Below are 22,645 nucleotides of genomic sequence, written 5' to 3'. Positions count from 1 at the left end.
TCGACTAAATGCTTTGAATTTCTGGAGTCATTTCCCTCTATAGAACTTATACATTTCCAGTTTTTAAAACAAACATTGAACCAACCATTACCGCTGCTAGTGTAGAACAAAATATTCTCTGCTTCTCTGTTGACAGCCCCACCTAAAGACACATGGACCTTTTCCCGCCAGGTACTGGAGAGAACAGGCTCCCTGACACGCACACACTTCTGCTGTGGTTAACCCACAACCTGAGAGCTCATAAAACATCTGTTTACATTCTCAGAGAAGTATTAACATTGTCAGGCCGTGGCAAATCTGCTTAATTTTAATGGACATATGTATAAGACACAAGCCAAAACACACTTAGAATGGGACATGTCAGAAAATAAACAACTATTAACTAATGAAATACATAAGAAGTTGGTTCTTGCTCTTTCTCTCTCTCTCTCATACATTCCCTACAGCCACAACTGACCAACCTCCTCCTTGCAGCTGCCCACTGCAGCCTCATGCTCACAAACTTCTTTTTCAGAAAAATAAAGAAATGCCTCTTCTCAAGGCACTGAGATAGCATGGTGAGGAGAACATGCAAAAAGCTAGGCCTCCGTCTGCACTCATGTTTTCAGCATTGCTGTAGTTTTGTTCTATTGGTCAAATGAGGTTAATCAAAGCACATCATTCGTGTGAAAACCAGCCCCACCAACATGCTGATGGAACAGCCATGACTCAGAGACATCAGAGCACCACTTCAGCTGCCCGAGTTGGAGGAATCATGAAAAGGCCTGATTCTCAGTTATGCTGTTTATGATAGTTATGCTAAGAAAGCTAAAATTGGATGTGACTGGAATTTAAGCTCACTTTAAAGCTTTTTCCCAGGTCAGAATGGGGGAAAGGTGCCTTGGGTATCAGGGCCAGCATCTCCCGTCTCTGATGAGGCTGTGGATTCATCCACAGGAATAGCTTTGAAACTCAATTGCAAAAAATTATGCTCAATTCTTTGCAAGCATCATGCATGACTGCTGCGAATCTAGCATGGACTTGGGCAGGGTCACAGGAGAAATCTGTGGCAGTCTGCATTTCTCAAATCCTAGCTTCCCATCTTAACCACTCAGCCATACTTCTTCCTTGGGGAGGCTTTGCTAATCTTTATTTCAGTGTCTTCCAGCGAAACACCATCTCTCGGCTTCCCAGCACGGCAATATTCTCTAGTGCTTCACCCTCAGAAACCTCCAATGAAAAAAACTGCCTGATATTAAGGATGATTGCATTTGGGGAGAGTGGGGGTAAAGTCCCTGTTTAATGGGGAGTAACATTCCCAACCATAGATTCACCTGACTCTCTCACTTCTGTAGATATATTTGTAAAACTTGAACCTGAATGGGTTATTTCCACCCGTGCTCTTTTCCTTAATTTATTTTGTAAAGTATATGCTGCAAAAACCAAACGCATGGAGGTGAGGAGACGTGCCCCATAATTGAGAACAGTATCTCCAAGGGGCTTTTCCAATGAGGTGCAGATTTCTCTGGCATACATTTTCAGAGCTGAAGTCAGTATAATGAAGTCCAGAACTTTTCAGGTTTTCCCTTTAATATATCCATCATGTCTAGATCCATTATTGACGTGTTGACTTTCTTGTTTCTGATTTAAGCTGCCAGACTCAGTAAAATTGCCTTGACAGCTTTAACATTTGTGGCAGAACACTGACATGATGTTACTTACAGCTAATTAAAGTTGAGAGCATAATAAACAATCCCGGGATCCTAGCAACCTAATTTCCTCTGGTGTTGAGTTTGCTGGATCTTGACCTGAGCTCCGAGACTGACCTCGCTGCCCTGCACACACAGTGGCTTTGGAAATTAGGGCGTCTTTTGCACCGGCTGGCTAACACCAAGAACACGCGGACCCAGCCTGTCGGTGCAAATGGTGGGTGATGTGGGAGATGAATAAATGGCAAGAAAATAGGAATAGGAAACTATGATATGATGGAGGAGGGATTCCAGGGCCATTTCATCGAGGAAGAACAGGCCAAAGGATTATAGCTAATTAGTAATGGGATGAAAGCGAGCAAAGAAACATTCAGACTGATTACCAGGAAACCTTTCCTACTGGCGAGCTCTGTCAGACTGCAAAACACTCTTAAGGGAAGCAGTGAAAACCACGTTGCTCGAGCCACTTACAGCTGGCTGGACAAAGCACTGCAGGACACAGCGCTGGGAAGAGGCAGGCGTCGGTCCGAGGTAGAAGAGTAAGTGTGAACAAGGTGACCTAAGAGAATTAGATTTTCTGCTACTAGTCCATAAGGTCTTAGAAACTTTCCAGCTGCATCTGTTCCATTTTCCTTTCTTTTACCATTCCATTTCAAACCCAGCTTGTTTTACATGGAATTGCCTATCACAGTGGGAAACTACACATTCACAAACTAGAGGAAACTTTCTCTTTCTCCCTAGAGATCAGGAACTCACTCAAGGGCAAAAGTTCACCCTTTCTTCTGATAAACATGTTTTTGTGATTTATTTTAACAACAAAAGAACAAAATTTGACAAACCCAAATCAAATTCTTAAAGCTGACTCTACCAGCAATATCAGCACTTTTTCTTGTCTGCAGTGAATCAAAAATCACTACTCACTTGTGTAAAATCAACTGAAATTTGAGGTAAATTAAATCCAAAATCTCTCTCTGTTCCTTCAAGCGACTGACATGCCTTTTTTAATTGCGAATTTCTTGAGCTCTGTTGGACTGATTTCTGCTACTATGTCCTCATTCTGCTACGTAGGGTAATGGTAACATTTCCTATCTCCTTTGCAAAGACTTAAACCTGGTGCAAGGTATCAGGGAATCCAGCTTCGTGATCAGATCCTCCTCAGTTCTGCATCAGTTTCCCATCTGGGCAGCCCCATTATTTCTGCTGAACTGCTCCCGAGTGCCACCACTTTACAGGCACTCCTAGCAACAGAGCTTCCCAAATTGCACGTAGGATTCGGACGTGCTACTGACGTATCACGCTTGCCACCGATGTAATACATTAGGGCAGACACAAGTTAAGATATATTAGCTTAAATATCAATGAAAAATGTTCTAGTTCATGCGTGTTAACTTGCATTTGTGCATATGAAGAGAAGCAACTGGTGAAGGCATGGTAAGAGGAGGATGGATCTGAAACATCAATAGATACTTTTTAACTGACCTAATAAACCAGCACAAAGGCTGTGCTGATGCTCTCAGTCCAGCTTAAAATGATCTGAAACCAAAACACGTATGTATTCACACGGGGGCTTCCTGCAATTTAACTAGAGTGGTTTCGAGACCGCTTTTGTTAAACAGACCTAACTTTTGGGTATAGACAAGGCCTTACAGAAGAACTGGAACCTGTGTAAACTGTAAAAGAATGAACTGTGAGTGCAAGCCGTTGCTCACAGGTACCCTGGTGCACACGTGTAGTAACTCTAGGGAGGCCAAGAACTGTCTTCATTCAGGTTTATGGCACTGTTCCAAGACTGCACTCATATGACAAAAGCAGGATTTTACACTCTGGAGGATGCTGAACCGTCTCTGGGTCCTGCAGACCGTCAGCTCTGCTCCTCACTCCCTCCGAGCGGCAGGGTCAGCGCAGAGCGCGCTGGGCTGACGCCCGAGCAGAGGGGTCGGAGAACCGCGCTTCCCGGGGGGCCTGAGAGAACCGCACTGCCTGATGCCATGTTCTTGGCCTGTGGATTTTCCAGGGTGGGACTGGAGGATGAAGTTTGTAAAAGCAGAAGAGAAAATAGCCCCAACCTTAGCTCCACCCTTAAGGGATCCTTGCCAGAAAGGAGTTTGCACCAAGCACTGCAGCTGGGTTTCTGCGCAGAACCAAGCATGGGAAGAAAAGAGAGAGTAATTATTGACCAAGTGAAAGGAAAAGCGGGGGGGTGGCGTGTTTTAATATGTCTCAAGGAAAAACATCTCCCTGGACCCCTTGTCCCTCTTAGCACACAGGCAAGGACAGAACGGATGGCAGAGAACAGCGAAGGAAAGGGAGCATCCACATTTCCTACAGCTTAGGCCTGCGTCTCCTACCCTGCCCCCTTCTCTGTCTCCAGAATGGTTAATGCAGTAACTCCACTGACTTCACTGCAGGGGGAAAAAAAACAACTCTTGGATGAAGGACTCCTGAAAAAGCAGCATTTCCTCCCTTTTGTCTTGGCTGCGGCTGTTTTCAACTCCTGATTGTTCAGGCTCTTTATTCCTCACTTTCAGACTCTTGTTCATTTCCAGCTGGGCTGTGTGTGTGCTTCAGCGATCCAGTGGGAAAGGTGGTGTGCAATGACCCCCAGTCATTAATCAAGCTGCCTAAGCCAGGGTCTTTTCACAGCCAGAGCCTGATTATTGGCTCTTGGGAGCTGCGTAATAAAATGACAAGGGGAGTGAGTCTATTTCCTGCCGCCAAACTGCTGACATTAGTTCACACTGGGGGGTTTGGGAAGGCAGGCGAGGGGCGGGAGCAGGGAAAGAAAGTCTATCTGTGGAAGCAAACACTGCAGGATCTGTGCGCTGTTAGCTAAGCTAATGTGTGCGTGCGTGTGTGAACATGCATGTGTAACAGGGTGCACTTGTGAGCACAGCTGTGCCAACTGTCCTGCTTTGTGAAATGCAGCAGTTCAGAGAAAATCTGTTTTTACAAAATACTAGGCACAAACTTGGACCAAAACCAGGATCTAACCCTTGATCCTCCAGCCTGTCAGAGGTGGAAGTCCAGTCTGCAGCTGACTGCTTTATCTGGACTGATACTCAGACTAGTATACCTAAAAACCTCAGTTTTTTCAGTGGTAGCCCTTAAAAACATCAAGAAAATTAGCTCAACAATTATATGTTTACTCTATAACCTTAGCTCCTATTCACAGAGCACAGCCCCATCTAAGAAAACCCCAAGCCAAATAGCTACCGCCACATCCCTTCCTTCAGACTACCAGCGTGCCATGGACTTGCATCCTGAGGCAGCGCCTGGAACCCTGGCTGCCGAAAGCCCTGGTGCCAAACGCCTGCCATGCGTCTGGGGATGACAGGAATCCATCGTAACAGCGAGAAAAAAGCACAACATCAACACTGGAAGTATTTATAACCAAGGTACTGAAGCCTTGTGTCCAGGAAAACCGGGGGATTGCATCCTGACATTCCTATTTCAGAGGAACAAACTGGATGTAAGTACAACTGGTAACAATTTTCTAAAATTGGAGAAATCTTTTGTTCTTTTCTTTAGTTAATAGTTCTTTTGTCCTAACTCTAGACTTTTTGCCAATCAGTTTATATCATATGGGAGCTATCAGCAGAGACAGTCAAGCCTGAGGATATATAAAACCTTTCCACTGCCTGAAGAATCCAAGGAGACCTTTGACACTTGCCAAATTCCCTTGCAAGAGAAGGGTAAAGGAAGAAAGTCAGAGCCAAAATCTCTAACGTCGTTTCTTCATTAGCCTTCAGATCTAATCTTACAACTTTCGTCTGCCATGTTACCTTGCTTTTAGTGGGCAACAACAGTCAAGGAGCTGCTTTGCTAAGACCACCGCTTTTCACACCGTTATCTCTGTTCCTTGCACGATGGTCGCCCGTAGTCTGGCCTGACCATCTGGCATCTCGTCAGGCATCTTGTTCAGGGATGGCTGCTGAAGAGCCAAGCGCGTGGAATTAAGGATCTGTCGCAATCCGCCAGGTCGGCTGCTAGGATTTAGGCAGGCAACAGGGTGTGGGAACTGCAGCAAAAATAAGAAGACCTCTGCGACAGCACTGACATTTTTGTTGAACAATACCCTGAGACAACACTATTTCTTCACATTATTCCTAGTTGCATAGGCAGAATACTCTTTGAGCCCGACCCATCTTTGACATGATCCTTACAGTCAGTTATACCCTTGCAAGCAAGAAGGAAACGCCCCCATGTTTCCCTTGGTGTAGCACAGTAGAAAATGGTCCTGACAAGGTAACTCCTGCAGAGGCGTAGATATCTATCTGCACGAGGCATTGGGGAATCAAGTCCAAATCCTTTCCTGAAACACCCCATTAAGGTGCAGAAGTTTAAGTCTAATGTTGTCCTTGCCACCAAAGCAGAACAAGCTTCTGGTTTAAGCAGAACTTGAACACAGGTATTCCTCCATCCTCCAGCTACCCAGAAAAAAACACAAGAAACCACACAGAAGATTGATAAGAGGTACCAGAAAAACCTCTTCTCTGCAAGCCAACCCTTCTTTTTCCTTTTCTGTGGAAACAAATGGAACACAGAAATTGGGGGAACTCGGAACAAAGTCAATTGAAAGCGACAGACCTGAACCCCAGCACTACAAATCGGTAGACCTGAATTTCCCTTGATGAAGTCGCACTGCTCTGCAGCGGCAAAGAATCTAGTGCGTCACTGATTATTAAGTATATTGATCCTCAGAGAGGATGTAACTGAGCCCGGTATTTGGTCCCCAGACATGTACAGCAATACAATGGCTGCACCAGCAGCTCCCGGCAGCCAGCGCTGCCAGCATCAGGTGGGGGGAGCACAGAAAGCAGCCAGTAAATCAAGGTGCACGAAGGAAATAGTATCATTAGTTCTCACGTGTGCATCTGAGCAAGAAGCGCCTGATAAAAAAAGACCCATTTGCCATTGCAACTATATCAAATCTTCTACAAAAAGTCACTTTGAGGTCACTGTTTTTGTCCAGTATTTCAATACATTAAATGCAATTACTTCATTGTTGATTTACCTGTCATTAGAGGCATGTGTTTGAACATGATTTATTGAGTGAGTTTTGTGCCAGTTGACTTGCAATAGATTGCACAATATTCAAAAAGGCTCATTTGCTTGGCATTACATTAGAAGCAGGGTGATTGCAACACAAAGCAATGTAAATGAGTTCTGAGAGGCTCCATCATTCATGTTGTCATGTACTGAATCCTATTATTATTTATTACCATAATTGTACTGTGTTTCCTGGGGCGATAAATTAGGACTGATGGGTCCCGCTGACAGCCAAGGACTGGACTCGCTCTATATAATTTAATAGGGACACTGTTGGATCTCTGCTTTGAGGAGACTTAGGAAGGAATTTAGTAACTAAGCAAAATCTTTTCTTAAAAAAATAAAAAAAAAAATAAAAAAAGCAATGAGGGTTTTTTCCCCCCCCTTTCCCTTGGCAGCAATTTAAGTCTTGATAAAAGCTGCAGAGGAAATGGGAGCACTCTGTCTTTCATAATAGGATTGTTAAAAAAAAATCACTGCCCTGTGTCACAATCTGTTTTATGCTCCCTGCTGACAGGCAGCCTCATGACGGCTGGGAACAGAGGGACAGGGGGTGACTTAAAGGGATAGCAATGACAGCTTCTGACCTCCAGCATACCAGTTCGAGTCCGCCCCACGGCTGCAAGCAAAAGTTGTTCCTAGCTGATGCCTGTGGGGAATGGGTGAGGTTATCCCAACTTCTCACACACACGTGTTCACAAAATGTCATCAAAAATAGCTTTATCTGAAGTCTTACAAGGAGGCTGCAAACCAGCCTGACAGATTTCACTCCTCACCTAGGGCCTCTTGTGAAATACAGGACAGTCTTTGAAAGCCCACTGTTTCTTTTGGATCGCACACCTGTAACCGCCCTTTCCAGGGGGTCTGCAGGCACTCTGCGCTCTTTACACCGGGCAGAGCTTCAGTATTTCAGATCCTGGGGATGTTTCAAGCCTAAGTTTAAGCAAACGTAGCACAAGGGTGGGACCGTTTCTCCAAGCCTATTTCACAGCCGCTAACAGTTGGAACCAAGCACTGCACTCCTAAACCTCAGGTGCTTCAGGGTGCAAAACACAAGGAGGAGCCATAAAACTTAGCTCTGAATTTTTCTTCAGCCAGCAAAACCTTTCTGAGTTGGATAAATGCAATGACAGTATCAAAGCCAGGACAGAGTTAGTCTGGCTTTGCTGGTATGTTAATGCAGGTGGTCTGTGGCACTGCTGTGATCTGTACAACTGTTTTATTCTTGGCCCAGCTGGAACACACCTTCCCCTGCTATTTAAATGAAAAACAAACACACTTTTTACATAAATTGCTGATGAATGAAAACGGTAACCTTTCCTCTTCTATTTGAACTTTGAATCAGAAAATAATAGTAGAACAAAGATAATATTTCCCTCCCACATGCCACAGGACTGAATTTCAAAGCGTGTAGGACCCGCAGTTATGGCAAGATTCTCCCAAGTCCTTAACTCACTGGCATTTAAGTCAGGGACAGCCTGTAACAAATCACAGCCTCTAACAGACATGCAAGGGTTTGGGAACTTCGGAAAAATCTAATGCTCCAGCTCTGCCTACTATAAAATTCTCTGCTCTCCATTAGTGCAGGGAGCCAGCAAAAAGCCATTAAGTGGCTTAAATCTTACTAAAGCCCTCAAAGTAAAATGCAAATAGATCCTCAACAAAACATAGGCCTAGCAGAGGTCCAAGTTTTAGTCTGTAAGCTCCAAACATCCCATTCGCCCCTTTAGTTATTTTTATAGCAGTGTAGTTCTGCTGATATCCCCGTGTAGTTCCTGATATACAGTGGATAGGTAAGATCAGAACGGGGAGCCCTGTCGAGCGGCTTTCATTTCAGGGCAATCTCATACTGCTGCGAAGCGGCAGTGTGAGCCTCTGGGCTGTTTCGTTAACGTGCGGTGCCTGGGGGAACTTTGGAAACTCGACGGTCATGCAGTAGGTGCCAGATTCTTCTCTTTTTCGGACAGCATCCTCGGTTCTCTGTAAACCCAGAACTCCTCTGATAGCGTGGGCCTACAGGTTCTTTGGATTTTTGATACTATTTGCTTTGTGGCTGCACTGATATGAAGAATTGACACGGAGGGTGACTTTTTAGCATGCTTTGGGGAGCGACTCTAGCCTCCTCAGAGAATTCCTGATGTTTTAGAGACAGTGATGAGACAAACTTAGATCCTATGGCCATTCCTATATATGGCATATGATTCTGCCTGCAGGTTAGCACTCCTATCCAGGGTTAATATTCTACACAACTGATAACAAGTCTGCAAAGAGATCTCCCTTCAGTTGATGCTGGCAAGAACAGCCTCATAGAGACCAATACTTAAGCAGTGACAAAGAGCCGATAAAAGCCACTATCAACAGGTGTGTGTGAAGTGCACAAGGTCTCATTCTTAGTTAAAGGCCTGCTTTCTATTTGCTCATGCATCTCGGTGCTTTGAGATGTCTGCAAGCCATGTCTGAATAATAATAATAAAAAAACCCCCACAACGTTTAATGTGAGCTAAGGACCAAAAGAAGGGGGACCGTCACTAAAGAATAAATAAGAGGGGAAGCTTTGCAACTGTAGAAGTTTTTTTTAAACGAAGCTGTGGGACCTGAAAGCATTGGAGCTAATGAGCAATAACTCACACTCTGGTGTGGTCCTGAGCAACTTACTGGTTGTCTTCACAACACACAGGTGTGAATTAGTCAGGATGCGATCAATGATTAATTCAACTGTAAGTCAAGCTACAAAGCTGTCTAAAGAGACCCTTTTAAGGTTTTCTCCTAGGAAAAAGAAAAAAAAAAAGACAGAAACCCTAGTTCTAGTTTATTCTTAAAGCTGTGAAACATGAGGGCAGAGAATTTCTGGCCTTGAGTTAGAGCTTAGTGTGCTGCTTCTGGGAACTGACTGAACCTTTCTGTGCCACGGTCATTCTGTAGTTGTTAAAATGCTTATTCACCCTATAGGCTTGTGCTTGAGACTCATTAGATAAATTAGAAGGTTATTAAGGCCAAGAAGATGAAAGTGCTGTATTAGTATTGCTATCGCTTTTAATGAATGCATCCTTGGTTAAAACAAAGAGAGAATGAATCATATAAACCACTGCAGCAGAGCTCTACCCTTAGAGCTAATGGACAGAGTCCCCTCGCTGGCAGCTGCTGAAGATACAGAGGTGACCGGTGTGGGTGAGCCATCAGAAAGAAACTAAAGCTTGTATGTCCTGAACACAAACCATGAGAATTTAGAAGAGGATCTTTGCAAGAGCGCTGTGTGCAAAGCTACATAAAGGATCCTGTAAGCAGGATGGAGGGCACAGGGAAAGCATGTCTCAGGCTCTAATATCCAGATTAAGATTCAGTGACAAAATTGTTTTTCTTTCTATGCTTTTAAACGCTGCCAATACTCGATCTTTCTACTACACTTCTTGTAAAGGGACTCAGAGCTGAAGAACCTCAGAACTCTTGGATTAGAACAAGTTAATGGTCCCTACAGTCCTGTACATTGTAGTTGTGAGCAACCAAAAGCCCATAAATCCTCCTAGTGGACAATTTTATGGAATAATCAACACATCACAGATATTTCTTTCTAACCTTCCCTGAGTTAGTGACTTGCTCATGCCCTGAGGCATGAAAGCTTATTGACTGGATTCATCTCTTGCTAAAGTCGATAGATATCTGTCAATTCAGGTCAATTCAAATGAGATTTTATTGACGGGAGAAGCTACACAAAACGTTGCCAAAGTGTAAGAAAATGACAGCACATCCCTGCCTTCCTTGAGCCATCTGTCAGAGGGGTAGACACAACCTGCACTGTTTTTACAGAGAGACTTGCTCGCAACTTCATTGAGTAGAAATTGTCCTTGATTTAACTTCATCGACTTCACCGAGCCAAGCTATGCTAAGCATAAGCAAGTTCCATCATGTTTCTCTATAGAGACCATCCAAAGTCGCACGAGTGCATTAGAAGGCCAGGGTGGTAAATGCATAATTACGTTAGAAATAGGGCAATATAGACAACTTTCTCCCAAGAAGCAATGAGCAGCATCCACAAAGAATAAGACAGAAAAACACAGTCGATGGGCTGTAGGTGCCAGTTCTGCTAACGGCATCCCTGCTTTCCCCCTCCCTGTTGATCACTGCTCCAGCTCACATTCCCTCTACCCCATACAGACATACGAAACTTGTCACTCAGACATCAAAGGCGCTTTTCGTTCACCCTTCTGCAGTGGTGACACATTTTTGGCCAAGCATATCACATTAATAGAACTTGCTGTCAAACAAGAGGCCTTTCAAACAATGGAGGGATTGTACGCTGAGCGGCATGGCTGATGGGCTGATCACCAGGTAACCTGATGCGAGAGCTATAAAATATCTCAAAGACCCAAGCAAAAAGCACAGAGCCCAGTTTTGCAGACAAACTTGTGGTTTGTAAGCACTTTTTTTAGGTATATATTTTGGAACAGACCCTGGCATTGGACTTGATTGGGTTTCCAACCCTAGCTCTAGTTTAACATGCACATTTCCTCAAACAGCGCAGTGTTTCCTCATCTTCTCCAGCGCCGCCTTCCCTGGTACACACTCCCCATCCTTCATTTCACTACTTGAAACAAATTAGGGGCCAAGTTTAGCTGGCCTTATAGAGCCAGTGAAAATGCATTTAAAACACACCATGGTGCACTCTAACCTGCACAGGAACAGTGTGCTGGTGCTTTTTACCAAAAAAAATCAAAAAAGGCTCTACTTCACCTGGTACAACATTCATGCTGTGTTTGAGCCTCAGAAGGAATAACGGGGACCGCTTCTTTGAGGACTACCACGTCGCGATAGAGGAAGGGCGAACGCACGGGACGAGCTCCCTGCGCGGGTGCACCCGGACAGGTGTCCCGGCAGCGGCCTGCAGCGCAAGGGGATGATTAACGAGAACCCAGTGCTGGAGCTTAGAAACTGTGACAGACCTTTTATATAAAACCACTGGTAAGCTGACAAACATCAGGTAGAAAAGAGGGAAGGAGAGAAAGAAAGTTACGCATGCGACTGTAACCCCAGCTTAATCTAACAGCCAGCCTGGTGAGCAATGCCAGAGGGTTGTATTTCATTCAGAGCCTCTAAAAAGGCCAGTAACTCTCCCGGCTGCGGTGGTAAGCGCCTGGGCAGCGTGCACAGTCACTGCCGGGGCACTGCGAGAAGCCCTGCTTCTCCAGAGGTACGAAAATGCACTGGCTGATGCGGGGGTTGGATTTTGCTTCACGGCACAGAAGTGCCTCGTGCCAGGGACCGTGCTGGGAAGCTTTAGTGCACGGATCTCAGCAGTCGTGTCAGGCTGGGATTTGCTGCACACCTTTAAAGGATAAAACATAATCATTTCTCCTCCCTCGGCATGCCTCCTCCGGCACCTAGAGCGCCCTGCGCCACTCGGTTTATGTTCTAATAAACAAGACGGGGAGAGGTCGGAGCAATCGAAACCACCTTCGGCTGCAGTCACGCGAGCCACTGAACACCCATTAGATAGCAAGGATTTCTGGCCCTTAGTGGCCTGGCCTGGATTTAAACCAGTGACCTGGCAACCAGAGGCCACACACCCCATTAGCCACCTAGACCGTCCCTGGAAGGGACGTTTTGTGCAGCTTTGGCGAGCTCTCGTAATCCATACCTCCTTCCACACATCTCCAGGAATATTACTCTGATACAAAGTACGACTGACTAGAGCGATGAAGATATTAAGCATGTGTCTTTGTCAGTTATGGCCATTATCATTAGCAGACTAGCTACTATTCCCTATATATTCCTTTTAGAAGCATTTACAGCTGAAACATTTTTAATGGCTCGATGAATATGAATGCAACATTTATAACCATTTACACATATGAGACTTTGGGGCACATCCATCTTTCATTGCAGGCACATAACCTCCCATTACCACACTGTCACACTGAAGACGGAGCGGGGAGAAGAGAACCCCACTTTGCAGTGAAAGATGAGGACGTTATTTCTGCCCGTTTTGTAAAACACATGTTCAGAAATCTCCCTTATTGTCATCACAGACTTCTCTCCCCAGTCACGCAGTTATTTAGACTCTTTATACTTTCATTAACAATGGAAAAATGCAGGCCGTTACATCTGTTAGCAGACATAATTTTAGACAAATACAACTTCTTATCAAATAAGCCTGCAATAAATGTTTCATGAACAGAACCCTTCAATAGAACTCCCAACACTAATTTAATGAGAAGTATCAAATGAATTTTTTTTTTTTTATTCTGATATCTCCCCTGAGACAAATGATACTTTGCAGGCCTATTTTTAACAAATGAATTATTGACTTAAACTGGCACAATTAATCACAATATAATGGGATCAGGGGATGTTAGAGGCTCATTCAGCACGGCAGATGATGAGTACTGACTCTTCCAAGAAATGAGGCTCTTTAATCACTCCCAGATTAACAGCTACATGCTTTCAAATTTCAATCACAGGGAACTGGCAGCGTGGAATGAAAAGGGCCCACTCCAGGAGGAAGGAAGGAGGCAGGAGGACTCCTCGCCCCCGAGAGCCCCATTGCCTGTGATCTCAGGAACAGGCACACACCTTCCCTGGGAAAGCAGAGGATCTAAATCATGCTGTCTTTCTAAAAGTTCCCCCTTCCAGGCTTTACTCAGGTAAGTAATTTATTTTCAGGAGGGCAGAGCATGCTTGTAACCCATCAGGCAGGCTATTCAACACCTGCCTTTGTGGGAAAATCTGCAGGACTTGATAGAAAATCCTCTTGATTAATCCTCTCCTGAACAAGATAAGGAGGATGGCTATAGGAGCTTTTTTCCACTGCAACTCCAGAACTGGGTTCTTTGGTGCCCCATCCTGCATCCGTGAGCACCCAAACGCTGCAGGCGGTGGGGCTACAAACAAGTCTAGCAGTGTCTCCGTGCACCATCTATACAAGGGTCAGACCTTTGGTTCATAAACTATTCCCTGAGGAACTCGGGTTCTGAACCGGCAAAGCACTTAGGAGACTACATTCAGCAGAGATTATATCATATGTGGTCATGCTGAGGACTGTTTCACCCTACAGATCAGTTCTCTGAATATTTCTCTTTCCCTCTCCTCAAAGCCTGGTTTCATTTTTTTCCCTAAGCCAGAGTACAAAGCTTTCTGCACTTCTCCTGAGAAGGGCTGCCTTAATCCCCCATCTTTGCAGAAGCAGCATTAAAGAACCATGCCTGCTTTTCCCTAAACTTTAACCCCCAGAAAACAGCACAGAGAGCAGACTTCCTAGAATACCTCCACAGCTACGCAGTTGCTCCTAGTGCTAGTATTGCCCAATCCCAAATGGCGACCCGAAGTAGTATCTCGCACCTATGGGCCCAGAGCTTTTCTTGCAACGGTCACAGCATCACCTGACTCGGGTGCCTAAGAACAAGCTTGGTATTAACCTCCTACAGGGCTTACCAACTTGCTGTGGGGAAAGAGAAATTCCAGGGGATCCTTATTAAGTATCTGCAGAATGGGCTTCCACATTCTGTGCACCAGCGCGCTGCAGATAATTGTAAAAGCTATGTTTTAGGCTCTCAGTGTAAAATGCTTTGCTGATTTATCAACTTGGCTAGACTCTGAACACTTGTGACTGCACAGATACAGATCACAGCAAGTGCATTCCCAGCACCAGGGATTTAATGTAATTGTCTTGCAATGATTGGAACTGGAAATTCTTTCAGCTCCCCAGACAACATTTGACCCACCTAAAGAGTAATTCAGAAGCCTTTGTGACAAACAATAACTAAATAATAAGTATAAAGATTAAGTTTTAAAGCCAGAAATGGCAAAGGAAATGAAACAAAATTAACATCAAGGCAAATGCAATGCATGTTGAAACTACAGGGAAAGTCAAATACTATGTCTGTTTTACTTATTTCATTAGTCTTGAGCTTAGGTTTCTGTCTTTTCTCAGCAAGTTAGTGACATCTCGGACACCTCAAGCAGAGCAGCTTTTTCTTTCAGCCTGTGCTGCTTGAGGTGCTTGCAATACCCTGGAATCTCACAGGGAAAAATTCTCAATTTGGCAAGAGACTTGGCAGGTAAATAAGGAGTAAATAGATCTCCAGCAGCTGAGCTTGAAAACGAAGATGTATGATTGTAATTTGCACTTATAAACACTTCTAAAAATTAGCTCCTCTCTAAAATTGACAGAGAACTGAAAGAAATTCCAGGTTTGATCACATACATCATATAGCTAGCCCAATATCCTGCCTTTGACAGTGGCCTGTGTCAAATGCTTCAGCAAATTCAAGAAACTCAATAGCAGGATATTCAAGAAACAAAAAAACTCCACAGGTACAGGATTGAACTACCCACGTGGCTGTCTCTTCTTGACCCCTTAAAGTTAAAAACGAATGCAAACTCTGAAACATTCTTTCGATGTGTTTGGTTACTGTTCAGTGTTATACCTCTAGATGTTGTTAATATTTAGATAAACATATCATCTCCATTTGATTCTTTTTGGGGAAAAAAAATACAACCAAACTTACAGCATCTCTCACTGGCTAAAGGACAAGGAAGAAGATCAGTTGGCCAACTCCGAAATTGTTGTTCAGAGCTGAATTTCATTGACACTGTGCAGCTGACTTTTGGAGTTCATTGGCACAGGAAGAAAAATTGAATATTGTTCCAAGCTTCAAACCAGAGGGTAGGTAAAATCGACAGTAATACCTGTGTTAAGGGCTATCATAGAGAAAATCTGAATTTTTCAGGTTGAGATTCTGTGTCAGAACTGATCAACGAGAATTACTGAAGATTTTTTCCCCCTCTGTGTGAGCTTTTACCTCCCTCTATATCACAAAAGTTATTTTCCAAGAGTGTTACAACATTGCATGGTTCCTGCCTAAGAAATTCTCCCAGTAATCTTTGTCTATGTGATATACAATATTAGACTTTCAAACAAACCAAGATAGAGCCCAGTAGTACTAACAACATAATCCATTTACAATTTGTCTTTGTCAATACTGTTAAAAAAAAACGAAACAAAACAAAAAAAGAAACCATTTTCTCTCCTTCAACCTAGGATTTTCCGTGAAAGGGTACAACAGCCTCCACTGGGATTTTACTACAAGAGAAGCATCCAAATTATTTTTGTGATATGTAATCACCTCCAAATATTTTGACAGGGAGAGGTGCCTGTTTTCTGTCCACCTCAGTCCTGACTCCTCACCGCCATGCTTCTTGTGCTGCCATTTATACGCATGCAGGAAAAGCACGAGATGGGTACAAGTGAGCAAGGAAACTTAAGTTCAGAGAATATTGCCTTTACTGTGTGCCAGGAAAGCACTGATAAGGTGGGCTCCATGGTACATTTTTCTCACCCTTTCTCCTATCACCATTGAAGCTGACCAGGAGAATGCCTTGAAATGGGTTTGCTGTATACACAACATGGCTTTAACAGCTGCACATCCTCAAGCAAGTTGCAACTCTTATTATCCCTAAATTCACACAAAAAGGGGGAAAAGCCACTGGAAAAGGAGGGGGAAGGGAAAGGTGGCAGATGCACTGGATTGTACCAGACTTTTTTTAACACATTTGTTCATTGTCTGCAAGGCAGAATGCAGAAACGTGAAACAGCAAACGAAGCCCATTTGTGCTCAAACACGCCTGAGCTTTCTCAGAACCAGAGCCTCTCTCAGAAATGGGGGCCAGTTTCTGGGTCTCTAGTGGAGGTCTGGTAGCCAAAAAACCATTCTCTTCTTTATTTTAATTTATAGGCCTGTCAGAAAGTTAGAATTGATTGGGAAGAGGTCTTGTTTTACCTATGATGAGAGGAAATCAAGTGATGTTAGCAGCAGTGCTGGGCACATTATCATCTGCTGGTTCCATTTAACAACTTCTCACAACATATGCAGTTTACATTATGGTATCCTGCACATGTAGTCTTTGGCTGAAAATATCCTCCAGAGCTCTGAATTTATGGTCATGCAAATACTCAGAGAAGCAAGAAACAGGCATGCCAAAGAATGAAAAAGGAAAGCCTTTGTTTCTGCTTCTAGGTCATGTTAACTCTAACCTTGCCACACTGCAAAGGAACAAAGGTGCTGATGTTTCACCCCCATGCTCTCCCTGTCTCCCCATCCTTTGGGATGGTAATTCCTACAATACCATCATCTTACACAGATGCACATGGCTTCCATGTGCAGCTGGAGCTTGGGCTCTAAGAAAAGACATGCTTTCAGCTAAACTGTTTTTTTTCCTCTCTCTGTAGGCCTGGCATAACAGACTTCATTCTGCCATTATTTCTACCAGTTCTGCACTAGTGAATCGCCTCGGAGGGTATCTTCTGATTGACATCAGTGTGCTGGAGTATGAAAGGTATGAAAATAACCATCAGCTTCAAAGTTCCCTAGCACAAAACCTGGAGGTTGCTCCTCATTTTTGCTATTATTTCTCCTGGTTTTCTCTGACGTAAAAGTTCAGTGTGTCTAAGAGGAGGACTGAGTAGAATCTACTTGCCCTTTACTTCAGCCTCAGTAACTTCACCCTCCGACGATACTCCAGTGAGCCTCTCTGTACGATCCCATGCAATGCCGGGCAGAGGTACTAGCCTAGGTCTCCAGAGCACTACAGGCGCATGGTAAGGATCCTGAGGTTATTAGCCCTTCCTGCCCTGTTAATTCGCTTGGGCACAAGTATGCTGATTCTGGTTCTGGAGTTGTCAGCTCAACATTAGCTTGGGTGTCTTTGCACAGCACTAGCCGTTGGCTGCAATTTTTGTTATTGTGGAATTGCAAGCTTAATAAAAGAAAAACAAACAAAGAAACATTGTTCAAAGACCTCCATTTCACATTAGGGCACGAACAATATATACACAACCAATACAGCAATCTGTCACCTGTCAGCTGTCAGCAAAAGCTTTGTGGGAAATTAATTTTCAAGTGCAATTTCAGTAGCCCGTTGATCTAAAGCTGTTGAACAACGGATACGGATCAAACTGGAAGTGGACCTGTACACTTTTTCACGGTGTGTTTCCAAAGAAAATATCCAGCCCACTATGACATAAATACGTATCTAAGAAATTTACCCTCTTTGGATCTTTTTCCTATGCTAAACTGGATTGCTAGTTCATGTAAATGACTACAGCTCCAAGATTTTAGAGGAGCAAGTTCATTTTATACCTAAAGGTAATATGATGCTCTGTTCTGATGAACAGACTTGTAAAAGTTGGAGCAGCAAAAAGTTACCAGGATTAATTTACTAAGTCTATCATAAAAATGACAGCATTTGCTCCTATAAGCCATACCCAGAGAATATTTTTCCTTGAATGTCAGGCTAACCTATCCACTGCTGACGCTGGCAATGAAGCACTGAGCATGGTTGTGTCCTTTGCTGTTCTGAAGAATAAGGGCAGGAAATACAATTATTTCTAGTACTGACTTTTGACTGGCCAACATCGTAAGTTAAACCCTTCCTTTTTGCTATGCATGTTAACTATGGTGCAGCCTGATCACAACTACAGTACAGTTCTACTTTTTGTTACATTTAATTATTCCTAATTTACATCAGCCAGAGCTGCACTTAATATGTGAAGTATTTAGTACTGGCACTTTAATGTCATGCTTAATACACATTTTTAGAGCTCTGGTTATTAACTACATGATAGTTTTTGAGCCCTGGATTTACTGTATCGCTTTCTACGGATTCGCTTGGCTTACAGAGGATGTTACAACAGTCTAATCAGTGTTTCCTCACATAGGACATACTCCCCATATATGATATACTACATTTCTCAATTCTGATATCATCAGAGAACAGCAGCACAACTCTAGGTATGACATGAGGTTTATTTTTAAAGAGAGATTCTCAACTTCAGAGGCCTGCGAGCTTTCAGCCAGCATAAATCAGTGTGCTAAGAATGAAAGTCAGTTTATGCTTCTTGGGAATATTTATTATTGGGACAGCTCAAGAATGAAATCTCAAGTTTGCAGAAAAAAATATGGTTGAAGCTGTTCCTGCATTAATAAAAGTGACCCACATTTCTACTTTTCCTTTTAATTTTTTAGTAAGCTGAATCATTCACAACATGGTATCACTATATAGTCACCTCCTTATCAAAAACATTAATACAATGTTCACTTCTACTTTTTGTTTAGCAGAATGCCTTTTATGGGGGTGAAATATTTCTAAAATCAGCTAATTTATGTTTTCAGCAAGCAATGTATTAAAAAGCACCATTATGTATGTGTGTGAAACAAAGAATTCTGACAGCAGTAACAACTTGTTTTGTGGAAACTGTCTGTTTTGGGGGTTGGGGTGTGAAAAAAAGCAATTCTTTCAGTTCCACAATTTTTTTTGCAATTTTCTTACTTCTGTGCTTGTACACTGCTGAACATGATGTGTCCCTGATGCCATCTGAGGCATCTGAACACTGTAGAAACATAAACAGACATTCTGAACAGCAACTGCTGAGCTGTCTAGCCAATCATCTTAAAACGGCCATTTAGGACAAATTTTGCTCCAAAAAGTGCAATTACTTGTGGTGTGCATTATTCATGTCTTGATTATTTAAGAACATAATAACAGAACAACTAAAGCTCCCCTTCCTCCACCCTTTCTCTTCTAAAGGAACCAGTGTAAGCAAAAGGACTGCGCTTATGAGTGCAAGCTGGCCTTTGCAAACATATGACCATTCCCTAAAAACCTAGGGAGGAATCACACCTTCTCTGATTGACAGGTGCCACAGCAATCAATAGGAGCAATGAAAACAACTTGAAATCATTGTTCAAGTTGTTGCTACACGATTTTGGCAAACAAAGGAGAGTCTTCACTGTCAGTGATGAGTGACATTGGCATTGTCTCACATTAATCAATACCACCCTACACATACCCTGTTCTTCCCAGGAACCAGCTTTCCCTCCAGGATAAGCTGCACATGACTAGAGGGGGAGGCAGCAGCAGAGAAGAGATCAGTGGAAGAAGCAGGCATGTGGGACTTGAATTCATCTGCAAGCAGGTGTTAAGTGAATCCCTCCAAAAGGACAAGATTCATTCCTTTGCTGGCTTTGGGATGAATTAGCATGAATTCATAATCCATAAATCCTGGTGGCAGCAGAACAGCATCCCTCCTGTTGTTATTTATTTTGAGATTTTCACTGGGGCAATAGCTTTACATTTGACATTTATATAGGTCACAGTGAGCTAATAGCCATCTGCCATCTGGGGACTTTTATAATGAACATTGCAGAAGACTATGAAACAATCTCTGGCATTTCCGATTCGAACATAAGCTGAAATAGGGTTGATCTTTACAATATGCTCTGCTGTCTCTCTTCAGGTTTGCATTAGTCATTTGCCTGGCCTTGCTACACACACACGCTTGCACATATGGGAAGTGGTAGGTTTCAGTATTTAGTACTATCAGTTAATCACCACTCACATGAAAAAACCAATACCTTACATTGCAATAAAGGGTCCCTATTCACCTGAAAATTCTCAATGCATTTCACAGAAATTACCAAATCCTCAGCCTCCCTCCCCTGCACTGAAAGTATGGGAGACTCAGCCACAGAACTGGCTTAAATGAAATCCGTAGAAGTGAAATCCCTCCTGCAAGATCATATAGCTTCCCCACAGTGGAATCTAGAATGTAACCTCATCACCCTGTTTATCCAAAATACATACCAGGCTGATGGATGAAACATAAGAACTCACAGAGGTAGACAGCTTCTATAAAAACCTGCCACAGATGCAAGAACTAAAGTATAGTAGTTGATACTGCTTTATCTCATCCTTCTGCTGGAGCACTGCACCCCAGACTCCTTTGTCGGGCAGCTGGGCAGTTCAGCTAGATGCACCCATGATTGAAATCAGCTGGGGAATGACCTTTGGAACATGCCCTCACCTCAACAAGCACCAGAGACCTGCAGTAAAAAATCCCAATGACGGATTTTTAGTGGTATGAAATACCTGTAGTGTCAACTCTTAATCATCTGTGCCCACATTAGAAGTGCTGTTGATGCAGCAGCCCCCAAGGCAGTCCATTACAGGTAACAGGGAGCTGATTGTACTCCTGCCCCCGGCTGATGTGAGTGTCCCTGTGCATTCCCTGCATCTCCGTGCTAGGGGCAGGAGAGTCACTACTGCTTTCTTCCTATTCACTGGGACAATGCATATACGGACACATGTATTTCCTGCTGCCTGGGTGCACTGTGCAATTATCATCAGCTTTTACAGGTGGGGAATTGACAGTGGAGCAGATTGAGTGACTTGCTGAATTGTGTAAGCCACCTGAAAGAGTTGTGAGTGAACCCAGGTGTCCTGAATTCCATGTCAGCACTTTAACAGCAAGGCCACGCTTTCTCCCAGTACCTACATGCTGTTTATTTTATGATACAAATGTGTGAAAGGACTGAACGTGCTCAAATGGTTGAGAATATCCCATCTCGATTAGTCACTCTCCAAAAAGCCTCCCAGGGGGCCAGGCCTCCTTAATGCTGCATGTTCCTCGTAAGTTCCCCAAGCCTCAGCAGGCCTCAGGGTAATAAATTACATTTGTCTCTGCCTTAGCAGCAGCAGCCTGGCCGAATCCTCCTTTCCATGACTCAACTCATGATGAAATGCCTATTTCCTGGTGCTAAGATCTGTGAAAACTGGTCTTTTCAGCCTCCCTCCTGAGGAACATGCCTCAGCAAAGCGGCTGGGGGCATCTTTGATCAGATGTGCTTTTCTCTCTTCCCCTCGCCCCCAATACTGACGCCTGGTCCTGGGGTGTCACTTATTTGTATTATGTCTTTTAAAGACAACACACAGAGCATGTTTGAAATCCAATATCCTCTCATGGGGCTGTGTGGATGGGAAGTCAGGAAGATGACTGAACGCTGACCAGGTTTTGACCTGGTCCTACAAGGACTCAGGTTACACAAAATGCTGTGCTGGCTCCGATAAGCATAAATCTTTCGGGCTGCAACTTTCTGCAAAGTTCAGCAGGTGATAGCTTAAATAATTTAATGTTCAGCTGCTGCCTGCTAATGCTGACATGCAGGAGGGCACAGACAGGCTAGAGGGTGGTCTGTGGCCTTCCCCACTCCTGCCACTGCCCTGGCAGTGCACTCCGGCTCTCCAACCAGGCATGGAGGGTAGCCTTGGTGCAGTACAACAGCCTTTTGTGGGCTGAGCGACTTCTGATCCCTTCACAGGCTACAACATGACCTCTTGAAGTCTTGCAGCCCCTCCTGGCTCCAGCATCAGTGGAGTTATGACTTGCCTTTCACTGGCCTTGATCTAATGCAGGGACTTTACATTCATGTTGTCGTAAACCAGCATATCTTTGCCTGTGTCACTGACTCCCTTTCAAAAATATCACTGTAGACTTTGCTCTAAGTGAGAGCACATTTTCACTCCAATGGAAGGCATAAAAAAATAAATGTTATAATACCTTAATCTCCACCACTTTCATCACATGTGTGTTCCCTTCCCCATAACACAGGATGCCCAGCAATACACAGTCAAGGTTGCTTTGTTAAACAATATTCATTCTTCTCAGCGCCACCGGTAACATATAACACAGCTCAGCCTGAAGACTGCTTCTGGTATTGTTATTAATGTCCATGTCATAACTGCTTCTACAGGACTGCCATTCCACGCAGGGATCATAGCATGCAGAAGGTGCTGGGAGCTCAGCCCAGGCCTGTTTTCCCCCAGCGAGGTGTCAGACTCAGCTCTCTTTGAATTATGAAGTGTGAGGTAGAGAGAGGGAAGTTTCATGTTGTTTCACTTAAGGAAGGGTAAAAATCATACAAATGGTAGGAGACAGCAATGAAAATGAAGGCAACATTGCCACTGCTGGGATATGCCTTTGCACTAGCCACGTTGGGTAAATTTACTTTTGTTTTGCTGCTCACTGCTTTCCTGCATTCCCATCTTGCTTCATATTTAACCTGCAGCATCAAAGAAGC

The 22,645-nt window shown here is 43.8% G+C and overlaps 1 long non-coding RNA gene across 1 annotated transcript in view; it reads right to left on the bottom strand.

Annotated features, from left to right (window-relative positions):
- LOC112996721 (uncharacterized) overlaps positions 1-22,645 on the bottom strand; it is a 65,267-nt gene that overhangs the window by 25,929 nt on the left and 16,693 nt on the right. The window lies entirely within an intron of this gene.

This window comes from Dromaius novaehollandiae, chromosome 26, assembly GCF_036370855.1.
Source record: "Dromaius novaehollandiae isolate bDroNov1 chromosome 26, bDroNov1.hap1, whole genome shotgun sequence".
In the NCBI taxonomy this organism is placed as follows: domain Eukaryota; kingdom Metazoa; phylum Chordata; class Aves; order Casuariiformes; family Dromaiidae; genus Dromaius; species Dromaius novaehollandiae.
Note: the sequence above shows the minus strand (reverse complement) of the source record. Positions and strands in the feature narration are given on the sequence as shown.